At 45.4% G+C, this 25184-nt stretch overlaps 1 protein-coding gene and 2 long non-coding RNA genes across 3 annotated transcripts in view; all 3 read right to left on the reverse strand.

Annotated features, from left to right (window-relative positions):
• Positions 1–25184, reverse strand: part of SSH2 (slingshot protein phosphatase 2) — a 105049-nt gene that overhangs the window by 42646 nt on the left and 37219 nt on the right.
• LOC141952725 (uncharacterized) lies at positions 6604–13606 on the reverse strand. The gene is made up of 2 exons (XR_012631715.1): positions 13505–13606; positions 6604–7254 (listed from the first exon to the last, which is right to left on the reverse strand). It is a non-coding gene; the product is annotated as an uncharacterized LOC141952725 (long non-coding RNA).
• LOC141952724 (uncharacterized) lies at positions 8238–12965 on the reverse strand. Its single transcript, XR_012631714.1, has 2 exons — positions 9507–12965; positions 8238–9410 (listed from the first exon to the last, which is right to left on the reverse strand). It is a non-coding gene; the product is annotated as an uncharacterized LOC141952724 (long non-coding RNA).

Genomic DNA, 25184 nt, shown 5'->3' on the forward strand with positions numbered 1-25184 from the left:
CCCTCACTTTACCTGGCCACAAAAAAAGTCCTGGTTAATAAAGCATCACTCCCCACGCCAAGGGTGCAACAGTGGCTGGGTATGCAGCTGCATGTCCATGCAGCCAGGCAGTCAAAGGCATTTCTCCATCAAACCTCCGGACAAGAGCATCACAGACCTCCAGCATCCCTCCCTAGAGAAGCGCCTAACTCTTTCACCTTCACTGTAGTTTGTTTTTCAATAAACAACATCCCTATTTCCCTTGCTTACTTTTTAAAACACGTGGTTTAATAACTTCCAACAGTATTAATGAATTATACAGAGGAGAGGAATGTTTGGCTTCCAGTTTAAGCCTTTGCTCCTAGGCAAGCGATGAAGGCACCTGGTTCTCTTCACGCAGAGGCCAGATCTCAGGGTGTGTAAAGCAAAGTAGTACCAGTCGCTAATAAAAAAAACCAAAACAAAACAAAATACAGTGAACAAAAAGTCACCACAACAACAGGGAAATGGAAAAGGCAAGGATAACTCAGGATTGCTCTACAGTGACATTTGTATTAACAGGGTCAGCTGGCAGCGCACACAGACAAGTCTAGGCTTCTCTGACATCCAAAATAGCAACAAACCCAGTGCAAAGCAAAACAAGGGCCACGACTTACCGAAAAGGGCTCTGTAACGCTGTCAACAGAGGTGACAACATTGAGGGTAGGGAGAGAAAGGGGAAGCGGTTCTCCAAGAAAGGCCGCCTCTTGCCACTCAGCACTTTTGCAACTTAAGAAATAGCACAAGGAGAAAAACAAACAAAGCGTGGGAACGCTCTCCATCTCAGATGTTTGACGCAATCTGCATTTTTAGCAACATCTGCATTTGTGACTTTTTGTTTTTTTCTTTTAAAGTAACTGTCTACAGGCACTTCCTCTGCTCCAAGGTGGGGCTCCCTGGAGAGAATTCAGCTGCAATGACACAGACAGGCATAATCACAGAAAGAGCTGCAATGCCAGCGGTAACTGGTTTGTACAAACTTATCTACTGATCCCTTCCCACCACAACCAAGTCATCTTCTCCCTTGCTTTGGTCTCCAATATGGGCATCTCTTGAAGCTGAGCAACGAAAGAAAAACTTAGTCTGCTAGAAGATACCCAAAGGCAAGGATGATGCTTGTGAATCTGAACTCTGAAGGCATTCCTTTTACTTGCTCCCAGTGAGGACACAATTTATGGTAAATTCAGAGAGGGTATAAACTTGCAAAAGGGAGCACTGATGGGCACGGTTGTGTCTGTAAGTGAAGAGCAACCACTTCAGGCACACAAAACCACCACACTCGCAGACACAGTTTCAGAGATGGGATCTAACAAGCCTCAGGTCATCCAACAAGTCTGTGGCGAGTGTTGACGCCCACTCGATACCCTATTGAGTTAACGGTCTACAAGTCAAGGCCACTACTGGAAAAACCATCACACACACATGCCATCAGTGCTCCTCTGCTACTGGGATCCTTTGCAGTGAGCTCCAGAAATCATTTCGCAAACTTTGGAGTCAAAGCAGCTTGGGCAGCCTGGGTACACTGGCGAGAGCAGTGGCATCCTTTGGAGGCAGCACAGAAGATGACAGCTCTAGGTTGAGAAACTCATCCCTGCCAGAAATGCCTTGCTGCCAGCAAGGGGAGCAATGACAGCTGCTGTTTGCAGCCAAAGTTTTCAGCCCACGCAGCTGCAACGGGTCTGTGCTGTGCCGATGACAACCACAACCACCTGCAGCATTCCTCTGCCTCCCAGTGCCCTGGGCCTCACTCTGCAGTGGTGGCCCGACCTTTGGACTCCCATCAAATGCATTCCCTGGCAAGCAGGGCTGGGATTTGTTACAGGTGCAGGAAAGCAGACTGGGTTTTGTTTTAAACTGGACTCCAGAAGATGACATTTTATAATTTCTGATAGAAGTCAAAGTCCACGTGGGTTTCCTGTTCCCCTCACGTACCCCTGGCCTATGAATGAAACAGCTCAACAACGTATCAAATCCTAAATCAAAGGCAACGCAGGCAGACCCTCGCACAGGCATCGGCTGCCCGCTCACCAGCCCGCCCGGCAGAGCTCAGCGCTGCCTTCCCACCCATCTGTGCACCCATGCCTGCTGCTGACAGCTCCATGTTACGTTTCACAGGGCTGCTGCTGAACGCGTGCTCATGCAGTAGCACGCACACAACCCTCCCCGTGTCACCTCGCTGCCCAGCCCGTCTGCATCGCTTCCTGCCAGCGCTCGGCAGCCTCTGTGCGGCGGCCGGGAAAGCGCGCAAAGGTCCCGGTGCCGAGCTCGGGCAGCTCACGGGCGAGTGAGACGCGCCGAGTCACAACGCTGGTGCCGTCACCGAAACGCAGCAGGTTGTCAGGTAATAATTTATTTCAAGGAATACAAACTTGGGCGCAGACTGTATGATTCACCACAGCAGTGAAGAACAGACAAGGATGGATACGAGCTATCACACACTGAAACATACTCTTTTTCCACGCAGCACAAATAGCAAAAAAACTTTTCTGACCGTCTACCTTGCTATACAACACTAAGGGAGTCCCAGCAAGCCACGTGTTGGGTGGCCCCATAGTCAGCCTCCAAACCAGCTTCAAAGAATCCAACCAAAAAGAAAGAAAAATATTCCAAAAAGCAACAGCAAAACAAGTTGTGCAAACAAAGCTCTGACATGCTCTGGAATTCGAGACTGAAGATATGCACAAAATCATTGTTTCTACAGCCTGAGGACGGCAGTTCACATACTAGAAAGGGGGTGGCTAACACAATTAGGATGCTTATTAAGAAATCCGGGCACTCGGGTGTTTACAGAAGAAATTTGATTCTATGCACTTTAAGCAAGAGACCCAGACCGGAAGCAAGACCGTGAAAGGAATTTGTTTTACATGATAGTCCCCAAAGGCTTCCATGTCTCCAAGTCAAGACATTCCCAGATTAAAGGCCTACACGACATTCTTCTTGGGCTATATACCGTTTAAACATCCATGGACTTTAATGCATACCATCGGGTTCACAGAGCAGGACAGTTATACCCAAGAGAGCACTCGCAACGTTCTACCACCACGGGCCGCACTCCTACCAGTTCAGTCTGTCCAAAAAGAGACAGCTGCTGCGGTATGAACAAACCGCTTTCACAAATGTATTCTTAAAAACACTTTAATCAACATGAGAAAACTTTATAAGGAGCATCTATCGCATCAAGGATCAGAGAAAAAAACCCAGCTTTTTGATTAGTTATCTTCAGAAAGAACACCCCTCTGATCGACACATACTTATCTTTTTTTCCTCTCAGAATTAACACAGTCCATGCTGATCATCTTCAAACCACACAATAATCTCCTTCACCACCACAGTTTGAAAGTGTTGCCTTCATACACAGCACATTTCTTTTTAAACCTTAAATAACAGCTGACACATCCTTGAGCCGTTGATTAACAACCACCAAGCCTGAAAGGTCTCTCCCCGCTGTGTTTAGGACAGGATATTTTATAACTGATTTTTATTCTGTTTTCCCTGCACATGCAGGATTCATTGCTGTCACAGACCTGACCATGTTTGGCCTGACTGGCAGTGCCTCACAAGAAGGACCCCTCTGCTTTAAATACGACTGTAATACAAGTCACAGGAGACAGGCTAAGGTCAACATACTGTCCCTCCCTGGAGCAGCCAAGTCCAGGGGCACCTATATTTAGACAAAGTATGCCCAGCACTTTAAAGATGGAAGGAGACCACTGACTTGCCTGAATCACCGCCAGCGCTGGCCATCTCCCCGAGACAGGGACTGTGTGACCAGGAGCTGGCAAGTGGCCTGGCACCCGCTCAAAGTGGAGCACCCTGTGCACCCAACACAGCCCCACACCCTCCCCAACAGCCACGGGTCCCCCGAGGCACAAGCCCAGCCTCGCAGACTTGGGAAGAGCAGAGCAGCCACAGCCCAGCTGCGGGCTGGTCGAGGAGGACATTGCTGCATCGTTTCGTTTGCTGCTTCTGGTGGAGGTGGCCAGCACCGAGCGCGGCTGTGGTCAGCTGGGGAGCAGAAGTCCTGTCGCTTTGTGAAGCGGCACCCTGCCAGGACTCGGCTCTGCAACCACCCTGACACCCGGAGTGAGGCATGGGATGGAGGAATTACGCTGGGGAAGCAGGCTGGCTCTGATTGCAGTCTCCTTGCCTGCCCTCAGTAAATACATTAACGGACCCCTGTAAATAGAGCACCAAAACAAGGACCACTCTGTCTCCACACAAAGAAATCAATGCTGAATAATAACCCTTTTCCTCTGTGCTAAAAAGAAGCAGATGCTTGTTTACCAAAAGCATCAAAAATCATCAAGAGGCTGTTGGATTTGACTCGTAAAAAAATAGAAGGAAGTTATTTGTTCAGTATTTTAACTTCTGCAGCACTCAGCATTTTCAATTTTCTCTTCATTCTTATTGCACCCTCCCCATGCATGAGGCTATTTGATCCCTAAATGACAGTTTCCAGCAGGAACAGTAAAATCAGTTTAGGACTGACTGTCCCTTTAGATTAGCAAAAAGGACAGTCAGTGGTAACCAGCAATGCGAGATGGTTTGTGAGCCGTTTCAGAGAGAACAGCCACATGCCAGATTTCTTTCAATAGCTTTTGATTTGAAATTGGAAGTCACAGGGAGCTTTACCTGTTGTGCTGATATGGCCCGTAACCAGGCCGTTGATCTGCTCACCCCTGCAAATACGCCAGTGACTTCATTTTATGGAACAGCAAAGCCACAATTAAGGGAATACAAACTTTAATGTGGCTGTAAATAGTAACTTGAAATTTCAATCAATTAGGAGTGAGAAAACATTAAAGACAAATGATCAGAAACACTTTATAGTTGGAACAGTTTCATGGATTCTGTGTCTTTTCTTCAACCCAAGGCAACACTTAAAAGGACTGTGCTTAGCATAAGTAAGCTTAATACAAACTTCAGATGCAACTGAAAGCTGCAAACCGAAGAAATACAGCTTCACTTTGGGTTAACCAACCCAACACTCTGGGAATGGGGTAACTCAGCCTTTAAAGAGAGCCTGCTCCCCAGCAGAGGTGACACGCTGCCTTGTCCCCTGGTGCTCAGAGCACACCTACCCCGGCAGAAGCCAAGAAAAGCACTCCAACGTTTTGCTGGTGTAAGTGACAATCAGTCTCCGGAGCCATCAGGAAAAGCTCTCCAAATCAGACCACGAGATATAATTATGATGCATTTCAAAATGCAGACTCAGCATCACTTTCCAATCCAACTCTTCCCCCCGCGGATGTAGCAAGTTCTTCCTGGAGACAACATCCCTTGTGACTGCTTTTTCTTCTGGTGCTCTGAATAGGGATCAGCTTACCAGGAGCCCTTTATTCCTGAAATAATTTCCATTAATCACTCACCATACGTCACTTTAAACAGAAGCTGACAGACTGTGGGATGTCTACCACCACTGTAGCATCTCCCAACTTAAATAAAGGCTGAAATGAAGGGCAGTCCAAGAGGCAAAAGGAACTGGGATATTTCTAAGTAGCAATTAAGTGAACTTCTTCAAACTGTTCCTAAGAATTGCAACATTTTTATACAGATACTTTAAATAAAAATGGGGAAGCAGTACCATTTGAACCATTCACTCTTCATGATACCTACTCACAAAAAAAGTAAATAAAAGGGAAACACAGTAACCTGCATCATCCTGAAGCATCACCCTGCGGTTTTGCATTTGTGATTCCTCAGCTGCAAATTAACTTACTCTGTTAGCACGTTACTGTGATTTTCAGCTAAAGGAGATGTCAGTGCTTAATTTCAAAATGCGTTTTAAGGAGTTTCTAACTCAACATAAAAACCCAGCAAGGTTTTGCTGGCTAAGGCTCAGACTGAAAACACGTTAAATAAAGTTTTAATTTACAAGAGCTTGAACTCTGAAGAGTAGAGATTCCAGATGTGTTTATCCCTGCAAAAGTCAGGTGCTAAATTTCATCAGAATTAGCACTTTAGGCAGCTTGGCAGCCAGTTTTCAGTGGTTAACTCAGGTCTTCGTATTTCCTAAAAGCATGCAAACCCCTTTAAAAACCACACATTAAAGCAGAAAGGCCAACGGAATACTAAACACTGCTGAGTATCACAGACCCAGAGAAGTCTCTAACAAGAACAGAGTGTACTTTAGGGAAAAGGCTCTTAAACAGCTTTTAAAAAGGCTCTAGAACAGATATTTGCTTAATTTCAAGCTAGAGAGCCTCTCATAAAACATTTCATGATGTGCTTGAAGGAACTAAGGACAAAAAACTCCTTAACATTACGACAGCATCAACATTTTGCTCTGGTGACTGTGCTGGGAAGCTGGGTGATGTCCTGCCTTATCTCCCTTATGCCCTGGGCAGATGCTGCTCTCCAAAACAGGGGCTCCCGGGTTTGCTTCCCCACCCCGGCATTCACAGGGACAGCTGAGCAACATGCACTGGCCCTGCTCCCATGTACGCGCTGAACACATCACGCAGCTCTGGGATGGATGTTTATTCTGTGCTCGTCACCCTTGCTTGTTAACAAGGCACATGAATATTCCCCTGTTTGCTTTCTTACAACTTTCTCATCGTGGCAAACCAACAGGAGGGCTAGAAATGGTGCTGACAAATTGTTTGTTTTTATTTAGGCTTTCAGTCTTTGCAACACAGAGGAATGCAGCTGTTCCGCTTTGCATTTGTTTTTTGATTTCTCTATCTCTTTCAAAGCAAATAAAGGAAAAAAAAACAAACAACCCTAACAACAACAAAAAACCCAGTGACAAACTCTTCAACACACCACCACACAATGAGCCTTAAAAAAAACCCAAAACAAAACCAAAAAAAAGAAAAGAAAACAATTCTGGGTTCATTTTAATCCAGCAGAGTTGCAGAAAGCAAGCAGAAGACTAACAGGCTAAGTATTAGAGGACAAAGGGGTAAGACTAATGATAGCTTTTCCCATCTGTACCTTTGTGCAAATGAGGTTCCCCCTTAAATTATGACCTGACAAAGGTAAATTTTATCATTTGCTAATCAAAATGATGCTCCTCCAGTCCCACTTGCCATTCGGAGTCTCTCACGAAACATCGGCAACACACCCAGAATACGGGTGCCCATGCCCATCCGCTGGCTGCCATCTCGACGAGCTGGAGGTGGTTGAGCCCAGACACAGGTAACAGCCCACTCCAAAGCATCCCGTTTGGATGCTGTAAGAACGGAGGCTGCAGGGCAACACGAGGCTCAGACAAGCAGATTTGTTCTCTTCACACTGGCAAACAAAGCACAGGGAGAGGAAATACAGCACAGTTTGCGACAGACAATAACCCTGGTGTACAGCTTCAGTCTAAGCTCAACTCGTCTCAACAGTCCTCTGCAGGTGCAGGGGTCCCAACCCATCCTGGACCAAGGGATGAACTTCAGTTCGTCTCTGTGCCTCCACAAGAGCCATACTGCAAAATTCAGATGCAACAAATTTGCACTTTTCTAGTGAAAAGCTGGAAGTTTAAAAGAGTGTGAACCAAATCCAGAACTGCAGTTTCTGAGGAGATCACAGGCAGGAGAAAGCCCAGGCTGGTGGGACAATATGGACCTCATTAAGCCATTGTGAGAAGTGTGTGAACAAACCAAGGACTTCACTACTAAGTGACAAAGATCATTTGTTTAAAAGAAAGGACTAAATCATTTATGGTTCAGCAGTCTGTGGATTTAGCCTACTTGTAACAAAGGTGTTTTGAGAAAAAACATACTTCTTAAATGGCTTATTACAAATAAACCCAGAGACCCCAAAGGGCTGAATACGATGTTGATGAGGGCCAGATAAGTACTGGGTAAACAGGAAAATGCACTCAATGAGGAGCCTGTGGCCTTAATATACCTAGAAATGCCCAAATTTGAAAAGCTGCCAATGCCAAGAAGTGCCGACCCTAACACAGAGATCTCACGGCTGGATTCCTGTGTACCCCCAGCCCTTGCGAACACTGGGGCATGGGTTAATTTTATCATTCATCTCTACAGGTTTTTCTTTTCCTCAGCCTCTCTTATCTGTGGGCTGATGTCCTTGAACCAGATGGCTTCTCTCTGTCAGAAAGCACTCGGTTAATCCTACACAACACAGCAATACGTGGCTGCAGAACAACTACTGCCAGTCTCCAGCTACTTCCCAAGCTGCTGAATTCAAGCTCTGGCCCAGGTGCACACACAAAGCAAAGGGGTGTCTTCTGAACACTTCAGCAAAAGCACAAGCATTCAGAATTCATGCCAGGAGTGAATTTTACTCCATGTGTTTGTGGAAACAGAGTCTTCAGTCAGCTACTACAAAACACCATGGCTGGAAACTCAAGTTGCAGATTTGCTCTGTACACATTACATCCATTACACTGCAGAAAAAATATTTGCTGAACTAGTTTTAAGCCCATACAGGCTGAAAATTTAAATGCTGTTTGTCAGACCGATGTAGAGGAGACAGCAACTCTTTAGAGCCTATTGCAGAACGGGATGCAGAATTTTAAACTTTCTTTGACCCCATGAACACTAGTTAGAATCAACATTTCAAGAAAGTTACCCTGAAGTTGTTTTAAAAACAATGAAGTAATATTTTAGCCGGGGGCGCTGTGATAAAGGTACAAGGAAGTACAGTCCTGCAAAATAATCCCAGCCAGCCTATTCACTGCCCCCAAAAGGTCCTTTTCTGCTGATAATCACACTCAGGTCCTTCTGCTTTGTAGCCTTTAGAAAAATCCCAAGCATTTCTGAAGACAGGAACATCTGCAGAAGTTTCAAGAAAACCCAGAATCTCAGAGGCAACTCTAACATTCACAGCCTTTTAAAACATGAACTTGGCAGCCCAGCAGCGTGGGCTTCCTAACTAAAACATATCACTGAAAAACAGGTGATGGTGTGTGGGGGGTTTGTCCTTGAAACACTCCTTTCCTGCTCAAGTTTTGATTTTACGTCCGATGACCATCTCTGCCTCTCTTCCAACCCCCTACCAGGAAGGATCGGTGAGACAAATACCCATAGCTTCCAGGGGAATAAAAGGAAAAGCCAAACAGGAAAAGTAGTTATGAACAATACAGCCCTGGCTTAGTTAATGATCAACTTGAACACACAGCATACTACTTTTAGACAATTATCACAACTTATTTGCATAGAGTTTTTAAAAATCAGTGGCTACTACAAGGCCTTTTATGCATTGCATTTGCGTTATCACAATCAGCAAAGAAATAAAAAAAGACGAGAAATCCCCGACGACTCCGCTCAGTCAACAGGAAGCCCGTTGACTGTGCTGGGGGAGCTCAGCTGCACGGAGGGGTGGGCAGGAAGGGTAAGGGGTCAGGTTCCCCCGCCTGCACATTCCCATCGCGTCCTTGGTGGAGTACGAGGCTGTCTTCTGCAGTCATCCAAACCTTGAGCACATAATACTCTCTGAAATGGAAAACAGAACTGCAACAGTTCGTACTGATCCTCCCAGCCTCTACAAGAGATGAAGAGCTAATCAACTTGCTTCCACACTTCAAGTACCTCCAACCAGGGTGACCCCCAGCTCATAATGCAACCTCAACCAGAGTCGGTAGTGGTAACTGGAATCACTCTGCTGATCTTCCAGTCTTTTGAGCAGCTCTTTGCAAGAATCTCCTCGTCAACTCTTAAATACCATTGACTCTTAGCACAATGGTAAAATACTCACAAAGCTACAGCACTTACAATGGCACAGAGGCAATTAAAGATTTTCAATAACACACTGCTTGGACGACTGCAGTGTAATTGCTAAACGGTCAAGGTTTTTGGCAGCAATAACATCGTGAGCAGATAAAAAGGTTGTAAGGTTTCACATATGATAAATAAATAAATCAGCAGCTCTCCAAACAATGGCAACAGCAGCCACACACCTAAGCTCCTGGCTTGGCACTTGGCGTAATTTAAAATTAGATGGTCATGAAATTTCCTAGCATAAAGGCCACGGCCGCATGACAAAGGTAAATGAAAGGGGCGGGGGAGGACAAGGGCCAAGACAGGCTGAGCACAAAGACAGGTTGCAGTGAGGAGGAGGCAGTACAGTGAGCCTGAATTACCCAGTGTTGTAATTTAGCATACAGTTTGTAATTACCTGCACAGCCTGTAACTTCCTCTTGCATTGTAAAGTGTTGTTTCTTCACACTACGCAGAAGGAGGGTTGTCACTTAAAGGAAAACTGATTATGTGAGAGAGCAATAGGCTGCTAAGCCAAGTCTGCAAGAACATTTTGTGGCTACCTTTAACCTTTTGCTGAAAATAATTCTGTTTAACTTGTGGGTTTTACTTCCCCTCCTTTTTTTTTTTTTTTTTTTTAAGAGCTCCAAGATATACCCACAACACTGTGAAGAAATTATTCTAGCTCCTTTTTTTTTTTTTTCACAAGTTTAAAATACTTATAAAAACTATCAGTTAACATAATAAAAAACAGACTGGTATGAAAGCAAGTACAAGAACCATGGAAAGTAGCAAGCATATTCATGTTTTTAGATCCATCTGGCTCCCAAAGTGTTGGAGGATGAAGTAGTAAACAGTACCCGAGTGCTTTAACACGTGCTCAACGTGAGTCCAGGGAGGGCTCTCACTGTTGCTTTGCAGAAAGGAAGCTGAAGCAGAGACATAAGTATTTAGACACACAAAAAAATGCACAAAAATGCCAGAGGGATGTGGACACCAAAGCTAGACGGTTAATTCTCAGGTTCAAAAGAAAGGCTAAGCATGCATCTGCATCTTCAGGCCCCGCTCCCGTGCTGAACACCGGCCTGGGGGGACTTGGCCAGGGTCGCACAGGAAGGATGTGGCGCAGCAGGGAGCAAGAGCTGGGTCTTCCCAAATCCCAAGCGAGCGCCCTGAGCGCTGGATAATCCTGCTTTGCTACCGAGATAAAGAGGAAAACTGAGTGACAGAGGAATCTGGCATTATCACAGGGACACGGAAAAAACACTTCAGGGGCACCAGCAATGAATGAGATACCTAAAACTTGGCCAAAGGCAGAGGAAGCAACTGCAGGCAGGAAGAACTGATCTGTGGCAATTCCTCCAGGTTTCTTTTGTTAAAAATTCTTTGGTATCTGCAGACTGTCTGAAGTTTTGCTTTTTTCTATCTTTCCATCAGCTGCCTTAGAGTTTTAGTAGACCAAAGTAAAGTCTGAATCCTACACACAAATAAACTAGTAAATCAGCAGAATTCCCACTAGGTTCAACGAGAGTAGCAAGACTTTCTGGAATGAGTTACAAATATAAATTCTGAGCATTTTGATAAACACAAGTCTCAGACATTATTTGAATCCTTGTCAACCTGAAATGAGTTAGACCCAGACCAGCTGACTACATTACTGACTAAAAGCGTCAACACAAGAGTAATTTCTGCTGATCTCTGAAAGTCAGAGCTGATGAGCCAAATACATCTACTAAAGGATACACTGAAACAGAAGTTCCTGATAACGTTTGGGTCACTACTGCCCTTCCCATTCCACAGAGAACACATTTTTAGCACAGCAAAACAACAAAATCTGGATTTTTAGGTCTTGCCCACAATGAAATAAGGACATTCAATATTAATCAGCCTTTGTGAACTTGTAATTAGGAGTATAAACTTTAATAAAAACAGGTCTTTATTATGCCAGCCTGAAAGCCACAGCACCGCCCTGATTTGAGAAGCCAGCGCTCAGCCTTGTGCAAACGCTTATGCGTGGGCCAAAAGCTCTGTCATTCTCATGCTTATTAATCTTTCCTTCCAGGAGGCAAAGGACAGCGTAAGCTCCCCTGATAATTCAGTTATCTCTCTCCCCAGAAAAGGAAAGGGTGGTCCTTCCAACCAAGTGGCCATTTAAACTACTACTAGATACAAGACCGCAGGGCTATATGCAACTGAGGGAGCAGAGTCCAGGCGTATTTCCCCCTTCTTTTGATCCCTTTCCTTACAGTCTCAAGCTGCAGGTTAAGTGTTTGAGCAGCGCATAAAACAAACATCTTAGAAGCACTTAAATCGCTACCTAGCTACCTAATATAGCTTAGTAAATCATCTCAAGCTGTAAGGAAATGTTTCAGCCTATAGTAGGTAGGGTTTTTTCTCCACAATTCCAGAATCAGTCACTTCCCAAAGCCCAGGGCATATCTAATTTGCATCCTTGCTTCCACAGAACAGTTCAGGTACACTCCTGTTAAACTACGTTATCAGCAACCACAGAGACAGCCCTAATGTTTACAGGCAACACTGCGAGCAGGAAAAAAATGACTAATTACAAGCGGTTTGGGCTCAGAGAGACTTAACTAAACTGATTACCAACTACAGCAGTGATTGCTAACGCTCAAAAAAAGAGGCCACAGAGTCCGGGGACTTATTTCCATATCAAGCATAAGCAGGGGTATCTACTAAAGACCTAAAGTGCAAGGCAGCTCAATGCGACAAGAACACAGCTCCAGGTGGGACCCAGCATTTTATCCTACTATCTTGAAGCCTTTCATGATGTTTCCAAGAGATAAAACAGCCGTTTGGCTTCTTTAAAGAAATATCAAGCATGACTAGACTATGTCTCTAAGCCTTATCTACTGCCCCATAGCTGCCATTTCCCTCCTTAATCCTTCCAGCCAAACCCCACAACTCAGGCAGTCACTGTTAATTGTCTACAAATTAAATGATTATTTCTATCTGCATTTCAAAGGGTGGTGTGCAGCTGGAGAGACTGATTTTTCAAGCGGCTTAGTACGGGGCACAGAGACACTCTCTGCGCTTCATAGCTGCCCAAGACTGACAGTACTTAAAAACCGGCATCAGCTCATCTCTCTCCCTCAGGACCTGCAGGTCCTAATTGTAAGGTCTCAGCCCTCCTACTGCACCGACCTGAAAAAAACCCAACCTCAAATCCGCAGCCCTTATCTGCCACCTTGTGATAAACCAAAACAAGAGATCAAATAAAGAGGCTAATCTCTACTTTAAGTCCCAAAGAGGGCCAAGGCACATGCCCACAGGAAGCTTCCACCTCACTGACAGCGCACAGCCCGGCTCCGTGTCTGCCGGGGGCGGCGAGGGGAGTGTGCTGCGGCCCGGACCCGCACCGGGCACGGGGAAGCGGCACCGGGCACGGGGAAGCGGCGGCTCCACCGAGAGGACGCGCAGCCCCGGGTTCTCCTGGGCAGCTGCTGTTAACGTTCATCGAAGCACTTCGTCGGGACGCAGAGTTTTTGTAGAGAGGAAGAAAACAACAACAACAACGAAAAGGCAAACCGGCGGTAACGGAGAAGCGGGCAGCGCTGCGGTGCCGGTGCCCCCCGTAGCCCCGCTTCCGCCGGCGGCCTCCCGGGTGCGGTGCCGGTTCCGCGGGCAGGAAAAAGTTTGCCCGAAGGCACCGTGCGGCGGAACCGGCTGCCGAGAACGGGGAGGGCGCAGCCCGGGCGGCCGGCCGGCCCAGCGGGGAAGGGGGACCGGCGGGGCAGGCAGCGCGGCACCCGGGGTGCAGGCGGGAGGGGGAGATTTGCCGGTCGGTGCCGGTCTCTCCCGGTACTCACAGCTGGGCGATGGCGCCCTGGGAGATCACGGCGTTGTCGGAGAAGTAGGGGATCATCGCGGCTGTCCGCGGAGGCGGCCGCCCTGCCCCGCGGCATGGGGAGCGGGGGGGGGGGGGGGGGGGGGGAAGCCGCCGCCGCTCTGCCCCGCGGCCGCCGCGCTCCCGCCGCCCCCCGCCCAGTGCGCAGGAGCGGGACCGGCACCGGGGCGGGAACGGCCCCGGCCCCGCCCCCGGCCCGCACGTGGCGGCGGGGCGGGAGCAGCGGGCGGGGAGCGGGTCCGGCGGGGACTGGGCTTGGAGCGGCGCTTCCCCCGGAGGGCGGGGGAGAGGGAGGGAAGGGGGCCATCGGTTTGAGGGGGGGGTTTTCTCCCCCCCCCCCCTTTTTTTTTTCTTCTTTTTTCCTCCCTAGATTTAGGCCAGAACAGCCGGGGAAAGCTGCAAACTTTGAAACTAGGTTTGAAGCAGCACATCAAAAGATTTTTTTGCAAAAGGCAGACAGCGACAACTCGGGTGCTTAGGAAACGACCTTAATTTCTTTCCTGCAGGAGACGGGGAAATAGTTCTTGGCAATAACTTTCATATCTAGAGACTTGACAACTTGTTTTCTGCTAAAGGAGAAGAGAAGCAGCTGCCTTTCAGTGTTATTTAATCTTTAGCTCCATTGCCCCTCAAGAGAAAAGGAAAGGAAGTTCGTTAGAACAAAAATCTTGTCCTCTGGCTGCTGGGAATGCAGATGGTACAGCACAAGGGAAACTTAATATCGTTCTCCACTGGGGAGGGTCGGGGGGCAGCTTGCTCAATCCCACGCCCAGAACAGCCCCAAAGCACCAACTGGCTCTTCCAGCTCTGCCTTTGCCAGGCCTTACACCCAGCAAACAGCTTTACTAGGGAGTGTGGAAAATCAGCTGAAACCTCAGCAGCTAGCTCAGTTCTGTTTCACATAAGAATGCAAGACATCCCAGCACAGAGGGACATAAATACACTATTTTTAAGTCGTCTGGTGCGGACGGCACATGCTCAGACCCAGTAACAAAGCACAAGTGAGCTGGCAGTGGAAGATTTAAGTTCAAACACATTTACTTATTTATGACACCTACTCAACAGCAAAAAAAATACTGCCCGGGGCATCACTGCAGAACTGCCCCTATGATCAGACAGTAAGCTAGAACCAAAAGAAAGTTTTGTCTAGGGTTTATTTCCAACTAAAACTAAACTAAAAATTTCAGAGAAGCAGAGAGGGATTTAAAAAAACACAGCATGATGGCAACTGCTTCAGGGTCTGAGACTTCATGGAGCAAGACAGACACTTGTGTGAAAGGTCTCAACCATCCCTGCTTCAGGGACTCAGAGAAAAGGACAAAGCAGTACAATTTGTGATTCTGCAAGTTTTGCTAGAATATGGTTTGGTTGCATTAATTTAAGCAATGTCATCTTATATAGCCAAGAACACATCTCTGGTAATGGTTCCTCACAGCTGTAAAGAAAATGCAGTGCCAGCCTGCTGCAATGCCAAAAAAAATATAATCATTTGTTAGGCAGAAATGAAGTCAGTTGCAAGAAGCAGTGGAAAAATCAGGACATTAGAGAAATGGAGGGTAACTCAACCCTTCCAGAGGTCAAGAGACTGGCAAGAACCTCATACTTGGTAGTAACACATACCACACATTCATAGACTGAAAAACAAACCCAGAACTTCTGTTCTAATTAACAACTTGAGGGCTTTATCCGAGCATTGCAGAAGACTAAATGCACTTAGACTGATGCCTGCAAGCAGTTGCTGCCTCCAAATTGAGGCCTGTAACAATTGTGATAGGTGGAGCAGGCCATTATACCTCATACGGTCATGTTGTACCCAGTTGTGTGTAGCTGGAAGTCTCAGAGGGGGGAAATGTTAAGAAATTCTTTTACCAAACAATGTTTAACTTTGTATTTAACAAGGCCTGAGTGATTAAAGTGTACAGAGAAGATATCCTAACCTTGAGAATAGATACAGCCTGGCAGAATTGAGATGGGAAACATCCAAGGAGAAGAAATTGTCCTCAGAAGACACGTGACCATAAAAGGGAAAAAGGAGTAGGGCGCCAAGTCCCCAAACGTCCAACAACAACCACCCGAGACCCCCGTGCACCTGTAGTTGCAATGCCAGCATTATGTAAATATAGTAGATAGGTGGAAAGGCAGAGACTTCTTGGAAAATGTATGAATATTCATGTTTTTAAAGTATATAAAGGATGAGCTTTTGTTTTAGTGTATGCACGTTAGGTGGAGTGATCCCCTGTCCATGCAGTGCTGCAATAAAGAATGCCTGCCTTCTAAAACGTCAAACTAGGTCTTAGAGGGCTCTTTTGAGACCAGATTTACGGTAACAAGATACTGTCCAGACAGATTTCAGATTTTTCACATGCAACTAACATTACAAAGGCAAGCCCTTAAAAACTGCTACAAACAAGTGCAGTGATTAACTACAGGCAATACTCTTAAAGCAGCTACTCATAACATATGGATAATAGATTTGTAAATTAATTAGTCCTGGATTAATACAATCATGTACTGCATCTCCATATGCTAGGAGACCAAACAGTGATAGAAATATCCCAGCTTTTTGCTTTTTAAACCTTTAAGAAACAGGAGTAGGAAATCCTCAAGTAAGTTCATTTGTTGAAATCTGCACTAATAAAACGTATTTGAACCTGGGTTTGTTGCCAGAAAGATTGAAATATCAGCCTGAGACTGACACTGCCTTCAGGCTACATGTTAGTGATATATTAGCATGTCAGTTCCCGCTATTTGTATAGCATGTGTTATTTTCATATTCTACTTTTTAAAATCAGATTTAAGGAACAACCCTACTCCTTTTCAAAGCTGCATCCTTCATTTAGACATGAGCAGAAGTACTGACCCAATAACCTGGTCTCTCAGCATGCAGGAGCAAGGAGCAGGCTGAAAGAAGGGGCTCCGAGGGGATGCACAAGATGGAATTGAAGGCAGCAGGTCACAAGACAGCCAAGAAACTGCTCCTTGCTGGAAGCAGGTGCACTCTGCTGGGACAAACACATGAAGAATTTAAAGTGCACAAAATTGCAGTGATGACAGGTAGCAGTCTAAATCACTACTGTGCTGCAATAGAGCATGTGAGCACAGCCATTAATCACTGTATGACAAGATGTAAATAAGTCTGTCTGGGGTCTCAAGTGCTTCCCAGCCCAGTGCACAAAATTACACTTTGCTTCGGGGAAAAAGGGCACTGCCTGTCCTGAGTTTTTGGTCGGCATTTTGTGCTCCCCAGGAGATCACAGGATTAGCAGGGCCATGCCGCCTGCTGCAGAGGCAAGTGGTAAACACCACCACCCCGGCACTTGGTACAACACGGTCCTTGTTGGGCAGCAGGATTTCATTTAACTTTTGAACACAACACAGACTAATAAACTACAGTTACATACACCCTGCAAGACACACTGTAATAAAAATCCATCCCAAACCTTTACTAAGCCAGCCACTCCAGCAGCTACAACAGTTACAGAAGCATCAAAAAACCCTACAACAAGTGCTAAGGACATCTGGGGAGGCACTTCGGGAGGAGGGAACAGAGGGAATGCCCACCAGAGCTGACTCTGGAGGGAAATTTAAGGGGGTGGAGGGAGAACATGCATGCGCAAATCTCTTGTATTGACTTACAGTGTTTTGTCTGGCAGACAACAAGGCTGAAAATAGTTTATTCACACAATCTTCATCTCCCTCAGTGTCTGCATCTCAAAGCTATACGGTCACAGTAGCTTGCTCCAGTAACTTCAGCTGCCTTACTTTCCCTGTGCATTTTAACACGTTTTGATCTTGCAGTGATGTAATAGAGTCATTCTGTGTCCTGCACAGGGCTAGCAGCTTGCAAATGGGATTCTCCTTGTACAGCTGAGGCCTTGGTACATAGGTCACCGGTAAAAAATGCATGAAGCACTCTAGTCAGGTTTTGCATTAGCATGCACGGATTTGACACTTGCAGAAAGCATGCTTACAGCTGGACACGGAGTCCTGTCAGTACACAGTCCACACGCAAAGAGGGCATTAATCAAGCTAATGTTTCCATCCAAGATCAACAGTTTAAGGCTGAATTGCTGCTTCTTGTCAGACCACACAAAGGTGTGGGTGTCACCATATTCCACCCACTCCTATCCCACAGGGGTTTGTTAAGTGTCTGCTCACATTCTAAAATTATTAAATCTGGAGCACAGATTGTCTTGTTAGGCATGTTCAATTCTTAGCCTACACTGGGACCCGGTGACCTCTTTTCATTTCAGAATATGTCTGCCAGCAAGACTTTCTCTGGTCCTCTCAGTTCTCACCTTTTGAAGAGCCCTAATGAAAGCAATATATTGCCACAGTTTCTCTAGAAACTTATTCCAGTGGGTATGAAGGGTTGGGTATTATTATAAATCTGTTTGGACTGAAGTCCAGGTACTCTCTGCAAAAGCAAGGAATGTTCTCCTCTTCCTCCAACACAGCAGGGTAAACCTGTGGCAGGTGCTACAGCTGTAACATTAGTCATGTTCAGGGTAAAGGGAACAGTGACATGTCAGGCACAGGAATTCTGGCCTCAGTCTATTAGCATCAGTGTAACAGATAAGGCACTGTAGAACCTGGACCCATGTTTTCAGGGGATTTAAAAAAAAAAATTGTGAAACTGCTGCATTAGGCAAACAAACCTCCCCCTCACCACCATCACATCCTCTCCCCCCACAGAGTGACGAGCTACAGCAGTGCCTGCTCAGCCACCTTTACTGCACATATGGAAAGTTTGTTCTTTACTGCTGGGCAGCTGTTTCCGCTGCTGTTCATGAAAAGTTACAGAATTTTTGAAAACAACACGTTCCTGCCCGCAGCCGAGCACCAGTCTTGCACAAGCACTGCTGGAGAGAGCAGAGGTAGCAAGTTCATTTCCGTGTGCAGAGGTGGGGCCAAGTGCTTTGTTTTTCTCACCAGCAGCTATACTCAGTCTTTCCCCACCAAGACAGCTGCCTCAGCATCAGGTCTGACGGGAAAAAAGTGGCCTAAGAGATAGTTTTGAAGAATATGGTGCCATACTCCAGCTGTTTGAGGGTCAAAGGATCTGATGCCCCTGCTTTTTTGGTGGGAGGTCAGTTAATTCATCCTGTTGCTGTGAGGACATGTGGCTTTTAGCAGTGCCCAGGTTGGACGGGGCTTTGAGCTGACTGGTCATGGGGAAGGTGTCCCTGCCCATGGCAGGGGGTTGGAACTAGATGATCTTTAAGGTCCCTTCCCACCCAAACCATTCCGTGATTCTGTGAATGAACAGAGTCTACAGATGAGTGTGTGTGGATTAAGAGTCCAAACAAATGATTTATCTGGGGAGAGCCTTAAATTAGCACAGCAAACCTGTAAACAGGTAGAGACCGATCTGTTGAGAGCAGGACCTCTTGCGCTCATCTCCTACTGCTGCCTCCCTACCTCAGAGGGAGAGGTTCATTTGTCAAAAGTCTTCTGGCCTTTCTTAGCATGGGAGACAAAGCCTACTGTGTTATGTAGTCCAATTTATCAGGAAAACATGAAGCCATTTCAGCAGTAGTGATCATAAACAAGCCAATGCATGCAGGGCTGAATTAGATAAAGAAACAAAGCTTTCCCAGTGAGTAAGAGGCATACCACCCACCAAGGCAGTGCTTACATACACCAGCTTTATTAAACACAATAAGGGAAATTTAACGAAGTAATTATAAAGGAGCCCATATCTAGTTAAAAAAAAAAAAAAAAAAGAGGGGGGAGGCAGGAACAGGGAAAGCACGAAAAACTATACTTGAATCCTGAAGAACCAGTCAGAACAGGAAGCCACGTTCTCAATTTGGTTATTTAAGCTGTCAAAGAGTATTTCTGTTTCCAGTTCTTGAGCAAAGAAATCAGACAGGCGAAGGGGTAGGTTGATAAGCATCACAGAGAACAAACCCCTGCTTTTAAAGCTCGTTTGGTCAGTTGCCCATCATGATCAATGATTAGGCTTCTTAGTTGAGAATTCAACACCTATTTTGCAATATTATCACTTCATTAAACCCTTCCCTCACAAACCCCACACCCAATCATTGTATAGTTTACTTATCATTAAATCTTAGAGGGTCTGACACAAAGAGGTCAATGCTCAATTACACCCGTTTTACAGAGGCAGAAGCAAAGAAGACTGAAGGGACCTGAGCGGTGCCACCAGGGGTAGAAAAAGGGACACAAGCAGCAACATCTATCACTCTGGTCTCTCAACAGGCCACACTAATGTTGGACAGGGTAACGTGCTGAGACACAACTTTTCCTGAAACATCTTCTCCCACTGCCTCCTGCTTTCTGGAGAGCTGCCTTCCATGTGCGTTCAAGCATTTCAAGAGGAACACTGAAGAACCTTGTTCTTCTGATGCAAAAACTATGATGCATCCTATTTGCACAGCAAGATGCTCTCCATGCAAACACCTACATCTCTACAAAAGTTAATCCAGACCCTTACAAACTGTTACAGCACTGCTTTAAGTCCAGCAAGGAAGAAACATGCCCGAATGACATATGTGAGGTCATAAAATAGGTGATGTGGTACTTCAGTGACCTATGGAAAAGAAAGATTTAAATCCTCAGAACTGTCAAGAACACCCCCCTAATTTTATCAAGGAATGTTTTTGATGCAAAGATGCCAAAGAACCGAATGGCAACAAGTCCCAAAACCCTGGCCCAGATTCTCAAAATACATTTAAGTGCCTGAAATCCATGCAAAGCTGAAATCTCCAAGGATTCATATTTAACATTGAAGCGTTGTGAAGGTGCCCTACCAGGAAGGGGACCAGAATGGCTATTTTGGAGTTTCCCCTTCCATCTACAACAGGAATCTTTTCTTAACTTAGATTCCTCTAGCTTAGAGCACCCGGTTCATGCTCAGCAGGAGACACAAGCACGTATGGAATCCTTAGGGCACCTCCTGGGCAACCCCTCCCTTCGCTAACCTCTGAAAGAGCATAATGGGGGCAGCTGTTCCGGGCTTGCTCCGTGCCGAGCAGACCCTTTCGGTAGCTGAATGATCTGACCCATCTCCAATCCTTTTACTTCCCAGTTTGTCTTTGCTTTGTTCCTCATTCTCCTCTCTTCACATGCTTAGAATGACAAATTAAAAGAACCTTTTCATAAGCATTCATATTTCGAGTGAGCTCCCTGCTATAGCATCATATGTTTACCTGGTAATTTGAGAGTGCAACAATATTAGTCTGCTTGATCCTTCAGCCTGAAGATCACACCTAAAGTCATCTTACATGTTACTGTGATCCACAGGTATGTAACTGGACTGGACATGTTGCAGCCACAGACAGACCTTGCAGTGAACTAGCCCTACAGATACCTGTTACTAATAAAAATCAGATTTTACTACAAGTGCTACCTTTGCTCACAGTTTGGTGATAAAACACCTGGTATTCAAAGATGAAGACCACAGACCCACTTTAATGAACCATGATGTGTGGCCCACAGAACTTTTTCTGGTGGTCAGCAGGGCTGGCAGATTAACAGAACTGTTCTTTATCTCGGTATTACATTCTCCACAAGCAGCTGTAGTAAATGCCACAGAGAGGCTAAGCTGTCACTGAAAGGAAAGACAGAAAGATGGATTCAGGAAACACATTCTAAAGATAAGGTTCATACTACAAGAGCTTAGTAATCTCCAGCATGGATAAACAAGCTTTCCTGTACACCACACAGACAGTCCCCTCTTACTCGTAAGATCTGGAGTTAACAAACTGTCTTGCACACCCATTAGAAAATCCAGCTATCTTTCAGGTACCAACAAAATAAATGTTTAGCAGCTGCAGCAGCAAGCAAAAGAAGCACAAGCAAGGTTTAGTTGTTAGAACTCACAGCGCATGTTTTTTGGAAGTCTCTCTCATAACACGTGATAGGCTTTAAGGATAACCAGAAGTGTCAGGAGCCTGCCATAGGAGCACCAAACGGTGATGATACACATCTCCCAAAGTCACAACAGACACAGGATGCTGCAGATTCACACACCTCAATCTGGACTGTAAATGAGCCTTCTGAAGTGCAGTCAATTCGGTTTTACAGAATCACTCCCCCCTCTCTCCCAGGGAATAGCACACATCTGCCATAACCCTCAGGTGGAGAGAAGCTTAGAAAAATCAAGCAAGTTGGCTTAAAATTTAGTGAGCTGCTGCCCCATACAAGGAAACTCATGCACAAATTCCACTTACTATTCGAAAAACAACTTTTACACTGTTATAAACCATAAGCTCCTACATCAGACCATGGTCTTCCGCTCCTAAAACAAAGGTATTTACTCACAGTTTGAAACCTTCAGGCATCTTGGCACATCCTAGTGTTATCATGGCAATAATCTGATTTGCTTTCCTTCCCAGTTCACTCCTGGAAGGAACTATTTTGACTAAAAAAAACCAAACCAGAAGGTAAGCATACTTAAGCTGCAAGAAGTGTTGGGTTGGGTTTTTTTTTTTTTTTTCCTTTTTAAACACCACCGTCCCACCCCCACCTGAAGAGGGGAGGACAAGCACTTTTTGAGAACATTTTCAGGTAACAAACCCCAGATTTCGAGCAGGACCTTATCACTTTCTATGGCACCTGAAGGCAATGACAGGCTCCTCAGCTTTACCTAAGCAAATGGACTTTAGTCTGACCAAAAGTTCAAAGAATTCCTCTGAAGTCCCCAGCAGCCTTGCTAGGTATACAGCTTACCCAATTTTATAAGCAGCAGTTACTGTGCAGCCTCAAATACTGCATTTCAACAACCAGAGCTGTTTCAAGGCACACAGAACTGGTAAATTCACAGTGTGGAAACAGAGGCACCATTTAAAACACAAACCCAGAAAGCGACTGGCAGATCCCAACAGCAAATCCAACGCAGACTGCGGCACCGCTGCTGCCCCGGACCCTGGAGATGTTGTTTGTCAGCAAAACAAAGATGCTGAATCCTTGCAACCTTGGCACCGAACACACAAAACCTGAATGTCAGTACAACAGTTGGTGTAAACAACTCAAAACTCAATACACATGTATTTTAGGTAAGTTTTACCAACATTGAGATGATGCAAAGAGACTGTTAACACAGATGCTCCATTAAGAGTGTATTCCGGGTGGCAGCAGCAGGTCTGGGAACAGAAGGAGAAATGCGCAGGCCGGCTAGCTGTACAGACTCCAGATAGCCTAATAAAAATGTCTAGAAGGTAGCTATGAAGGTAATAAATGTAATAAATAGACTGTTCAGGACATCTGCTTATGCAGTACTCTGTCTTAGTCCCATTAGCCAAGAATTAGACAGGCAGCAAGGACTGGCTTGATCAGGGAGCCCAGATCAAGAACTTGGACCCACATCAGGGGTTTGGGGATCTCACCCATAAACAGCAAGAACAGTCACAGCTATGGCAGGGTACACAGACCCTCCTGGGCTTCCCCCAGAGCAGGACTTCGGTGTGAGAAAAAAATTCCAGAAGCCAAGCTGGTTTTCACCTATTTGTTCAGTTTCAGGTATTTGCAGTATTAATTTGTTGTGTTTTTCAGTAACAGATAGAAGTCTTTATAAAAATTAGGTCTGTGTTTGCTATACCCAAGTACTTTCTTCAGGTAGGAACACAAACCATTCCTCTTTGCATCAGTACAAGAGTTTGCCAGAAAACACTGTTTCAAGCATCTTCCAAGGATAATTGCAGAGCACACATGAACTCTCTGCACATCTAACAGCTCTTTCCATCTCTTGGAGAAAAGCTTTAAGCGCGTTCTGCTAATTCACAAAGCAGAAAACTCCTCATTCCAAGATGGTGTTGGCAGAAACAGTCCTGTGGCGAGCGCAGACTTGTCATGTCGTTTGACTGCTCTGTAGAGCAGGTTGAAGTTTAAACAACATTTTCACACACTTCCTCTCCCTTGTCTGTGAGACTTGAGTCCATGCAATCACAGTCCTCTGTGGTATTAGATCTTAAAGAGCATGAACAGGTCAGCAACCAGACAGATTATTTAAGTATGATTATCTTGATGTACCTACCTACAAGTTTAAGCTCCTGTTTGAAATTCATTTCTCTGCTTCTTTGGAGGATGTTTTAGACTCGTTGCTCTTCATGGCCTCTGCTCAACGAGCACTAGTCACTCCTGCTGTCCTACTGCAAGTCTCTTCTGCATGTTCCCCTTTACCTTAATATATATCCCATATCTCATCAGTGAGAAAAGATAAACAGCAGAAACCTAACACAAGAAGCTATCTAGAAATTGCTAGCCACAGGACTAGTAATGCTGTTGAGGTCGATCTGAGCGGAACATTTGTCTCTTTTGAGACAGCAATCCCCAGACTGTGCAGAGACAAGGGGACTCAGGATGGAGATGAAGGCTGTACTCAATGATCTTCAAGACTGATCACTGCAAAAAGACACCAAACATGACTATGTGCTTATGCTTAGGTCTTAAGCTAATTCCCTTGCAAGTATTAACATCTCTATGCACTAACATCCTATTTAATAAATATTGAAAAGTTATTTTATTAACCCAAACATGCTTTTAGCCACAGCAATACTCTTGCATTCACTGTCCAGTTAATGGGACGAGTTTGGGCACGCTTGATGCCAACCATGCTACCCTGAGGTAGTGTTTGAACAAATTTTACATGAGTGCAGGAGACAAAAGGACTCCTTGTCAGAATAATTTTAGAAATAGCAAAAATCCCATCCCAAACACTGACTGTAGCTACAGCCAGGTCTCCTGAATTATGCCTCCAGAGAACTTCACCAGCCTGGCCTTGCCCAGGCAGGCAGCTAGGAATGTCAGGCTGCTGCAGAGCACTATGTCGGTGACACTGCAGCTGGTAACATACCTTTGCTTTTAAAGCCAAACTCAGTCCATTGCCTTTTTGCTGGCTGGATTTTTAATAGCTACTACTTGCTATGTTACCTTGAAAACTGGGGATTAGATACACTCAAAAGCTGTTTATAGACATCTGCTGCTCCTCCACAGCAGGACTCCAGGTTGACTACTTACCATGTTTGACTATTATTTTTATCCTACTGTAATCAAACACATTTAACACCCACCCCCTTGTTTCTCTAAGGATCTTTGTTTCAGTTAGCTTTCTGACCCCAGCAACAGGAGTCACGGAGTTCAGATCACCACATCAACAGCAGGTTGTCATTTCCTACCCCAGGAAGTTATTTAAAATATATTAAAAAATGCTCATTTCAAACCTAACCTACAATTGTTTTTAAGTGCCTACAACAATTAAATACCTCCCATCCCCTCCAATACATTATGTATACTGAGATCAAGTCATGAGTTGATCTTGTGACTGCTGGAAGGCTGAGAGGGAAATTAAAAATCAGAGTTAAGCTGAGTCCAATTTGAGCTTTTGGGAATTCTCCTTTCCAGCTTTCCTCTCAGTCATGAAAGTTTTAAAATGAAGAAACAACAATTCTTAAATCATCATTTAGGAGTAGAAGACTGAAGGAAACAGACCAGTCACCTTCCCCAGCCACACAATCACAGGACTACACTGAAATCATGGGAATGTGCAACTAGAACAGCTTTTTCTTTTGCAGATTCAACCAAGTTGGCCCCAAACCCAAAGACCAAATCTTGTTCAAGCCTTTTAAATACTAGAAATTACAGCTTCCGTTGTTACCTACTCACAAACAACATTAAGCAAA

The sequence above is a fragment of the Strix uralensis genome, chromosome 20 (assembly GCF_047716275.1).
Source record: "Strix uralensis isolate ZFMK-TIS-50842 chromosome 20, bStrUra1, whole genome shotgun sequence".
NCBI classification, from domain to species: Eukaryota; Metazoa; Chordata; class Aves; order Strigiformes; family Strigidae; genus Strix; species Strix uralensis.